This window comes from Mustela nivalis (genome assembly GCF_964662115.1).
Source record: "Mustela nivalis genome assembly, chromosome: 1".
Classification (NCBI taxonomy): domain Eukaryota; kingdom Metazoa; phylum Chordata; class Mammalia; order Carnivora; family Mustelidae; genus Mustela; species Mustela nivalis.
The window spans coordinates 6,741,430-6,745,105 of NC_139020.1; the positions used below are offsets into that span (position 1 = coordinate 6,741,430).

General features: G+C 52.3%; 1 long non-coding RNA gene across 1 annotated transcript; it reads right to left on the reverse strand.

Moving 5' to 3' along the window:
- Positions 1 to 271: 271 nt before the first annotated feature.
- On the reverse strand, positions 272 to 3,432 carry LOC309863397. The gene is made up of 2 exons (XR_014311015.1): positions 3,186 to 3,432; positions 272 to 800 (listed from the first exon to the last, which is right to left on the reverse strand). It is a non-coding gene; the product is annotated as an uncharacterized lncRNA (long non-coding RNA).
- Positions 3,433 to 3,676: the final 244 nt, after the last annotated feature.

Sequence of the window (3,676 nt, forward strand, 5' to 3'; positions counted from 1 at the left end):
CCTCTCAACTTGAAAGTATATAATCAGTCACTTCTCACGACCCCAGTGCAGCTCTTTCTGCCCACGGGTCCTGTCCCGGTGCTTTACAAAAACCACCCACATGCACCAAAGACATCTCAAGAATTCTTTCTTGGCCATGGGCTCTGAAACCTGACATCTTCGCTACCTCAACAAGTGTACTCAGGAGTTGGGAAGGTACTCGTTCCCATGGAGTGTCTACCAGGTAGCAGCCCCACAAAGCCTTCATCTTCCCAACAATGGCTCTACTGAATAGGTTATTATGTTTTTAATCCCCAGTGCATGGGCCAAGAAATCAAGACTGAGAGGTAAGCAGCTGCCAAGCTGACAGGGCCCGTGTGTGTGTGTGGCCGCTCAGGATGGAAACCCGGACCCTGATGCCAAGTCCTTTCCCGCCACCCCACCCTGCCTCAGAGCACTGGGGTGCAGATGATTGTGCCCCTGAGCCCAGCCCCCAGGGCACTCTGCATGTTACAAAAAGAGGATAAATCCCAGGTGCTAATTTGTTTTCTCAGTGTTTGCTTTTCCCTGAAAGGTGGAAGCCAATCCGATTAATTGAGGGTTTCAGTTAGCTGCGTGCAGACTCACTCTAGGGTCTGATGTACTTCCTGCTCCACATGGCTGCGTGAGGAGTCACCCTAATCCCCACAGCTTCATGTCTCTTACAGGAACGGTGAATAAGGCCTTCCTTTTCAGGGAAGTGGAAGGCAAACAGAAGAGGTCATTTGCTTCAAATTTCTTTAAATTCCCCACCCTCTGGTCCTAGTTTGCATCATCAAAGCCTATATGGGGGTAAAAGAGAAAGAAGGAGAAACAGTGTGTCATGCGATTTACACATAAGCCAGTAGGTCTGCACCTCGGGATGGCTCCCTCTCCTCCTGCTTCCAGCCCCGCCCTCCTCCCCGCCCACCAGCTTCCTCCCTCCCTTCCTTCCTCTTTCCTACCCCCCCCCCCCCCCCCCCCCCCCCCGTCCTCCCTCCCTTTACCCTGGGCTAGGGGAGGGAGGGTGGGCGAGCGCCATCTACAGCCAGCCCAGGAGGCAAAGACCAGAGCTTCTCCAGTTTCAATGTGCTCACAAATACATCCCTTCAGGTTCTTGTTCAAGTCTGGGGTGAGCCTGAAGTTCTCATCTCCAGCAAGCCCCTAGCCCCTGTGGTTGCTGTGTGATGTTTCGGGCAAAAAGGCAGGAGGAGGCATCAGGGATCAAGTGATGCACGTGGCCAGCCATCTTGCTCTGGTGAGGGCCCGAACAGGGGTTGTTGACTGACTCTGGTGAGGCCTGGCCAGCTAGGACTGCTGGTGGCACCAGGACAGCCGGCTTCGTGCCCCTCAGGCCAGCTACTCTGAAAGCTACAGCTTTGCATCTTGGCTCTTGGGGATCTTTGGAGCTGAACAGGCTCTCACCAGGTTCTGGAAGAAGGGCTGAGAGGAGTGGACAGGGGGCCAGGAAGGCTGATGTCCATCCGCTGAGAGACCCTCATTAGATGGGGTGTGAGAAGGCGGGAGGTGCCCCTCTCAGGCTGGACACCAACCCGGACCTGCCAGGCTTCAAACTCCTCAGATCTGAGGAGGATGAACAACACTCGGGATGGGTGATGAGGGTTCCACCACGTGTTGTGCAGGGAGAAAGGCAGCTCCAGACTGCACCTAACCCTCCAGGGCTGGGTCCGGGCCGCCCCATCTCTTGTGATTCTGCCCAGGTGATTCGGACCTATGCCTGCCTCTGAGAGCCTCCTCCTCTGAGGTCATGTCCAGCTCTGCAAGTGTCTCTTTCCAAACTAGTCAAGCTATCTTGCGTACAGTGTCTCAGGAAGCTTGCCGAAGGAGCTACTGCTCCTCCCCTAACTTCCCATGGTGCCTTAGATCCTGCCCTGTGGCTGGAAAGCGCTCTGTATCCAGGGTAGGGGTTGGACACACCTTGCCAGGCCCAAAGTCTAGCCCAGCGCCAGGCGTCCTGCGAGTATAGAATGCAGAAAGACTGGCGAATGACTGTGTTAGTGAGGAAGTACCGTGTCGTGAATGAACCATCCTGACCACTGGAGCTTCAAGATCTCGGGAGATTTAGGATTTTCCCCTGATTAGGGAAGAGAGGTAAAATTTTTGAGTCTTTAACCAAAATATAAAAGCAAATGTACCATGCTGTCTGTTCCCCCCCCCCTCCAAATCGATAGAGGGAAAGAGACACAGAACATCACACAGGTAACCACAACAATCCACCGGGGGGGGGGGGGACAAAAAAAACCTAATTCTAATGATCAAGCAACTAACATTATCCACATTTTCCAGTCATTTTGATTACTCTGTGGGTTGATCCAGAGCGACAGAAACCGTTCATGCCTTTATGCTACACGCTGTAGCTACCTAGAACCATCTTCAAGTCTAACAGTCTGGTTGACGTGTAGTAGGTTAACCTTATTAAAAGAGCAGGATATTAGGTCCTCTGAGGTTCATGGTGGGTAGACATCAGAGACCTGAGCTATGTTCTTCTCTAGGGAGTGCGGGCAGCAAGTCAGAAGAAGTCGACTGTCTCCTTTCATTTCAAAGTCTAGCCAGGCTCCAGAAACCAGAACCTTCCCACCTCCCACTTAAGAGTAACTAACCACATGCTCCGGCTGCGGAATTACCCTGATCTCTGACACAGAATGATGTTTCCTTGGCTCTGGTCTTCTCACTCGGTTGTTCTCCCTGCCTGCGTTCCCCAGGTAATTTGAAAACACTGTTCCACTTTGCTTCCTGTAACTCAAGCCAGAGACATGCAGGGCAGTGAAGAGAGTCATTATTTCCATCACTGTCCACGAGCAATTTTCTTACTTAAACCACATCTCTGACCCTCCCCTCAGAAAACAACCCAAACGGAGACTATGTTTTCTTAGCAAACCTCAGTCAAATAGCTTGGCCGGTTTGCCATTTTCTTTTAGCAGATTCCAGGAAACAGGGATGCAGGGGTGCCCTGTGAAGCCCTAGCTTGCGAGGTTGCGGACATGAGCCTCCCGTTCTGAGGAGGGGCGCAAGGGGCCGGGTGCGCAGGTGCTGTCCTTGTCCCCCCCGTTTTCTTCTCGTACGCAGAAAAGTAGACGTTCTGTCTCCCCACCCCCTTTCCCTTGAGAAAATCATTGTTTAAAAAAAAAAAAAAAAGAAAGAAAGAAACTATTAACAACTGCACTCACATGAGTTCTTGCTCCCTCTTCGGTGCAGATGGTGAGAATCACTGGAAAACTTAGCTGCTTGCTTCTAATGCAAACCGTGGTGGAATCTTGAGGCATCTCAGCAGACATGAGAGGCTTCCCTGCGAGTTGCTGGTGCCGTGGGCTGCAGGGAAGGGGAGGGCCTGCCTGTCTTCCCTTCCCTATGATTTCTTGTCCCCAAATCACACATGGTCGTGCTCCCCATGGTTCCCTAAGCAGGGACATTTTCTCTCCCAGGATCTGGGGTAGCTAGGAATCCCTCTTTCATTCAGACCATTGGACTGTGAAACCAGGGTCCAAGGGTCTGAGCTGTCTCATTTCCTATCCTACCACCCAAGGGAGAGATCTCCTGTGTCCTGGGTGACAAGAAAATGGGTGACTCACTTGCCTGTTTTGTCATCACCCCCCAATGAGGGGCCACTGCCCATGGGACCCACCACCTTCTCAGAGCAGATATATTTGGGGGCCTCAGC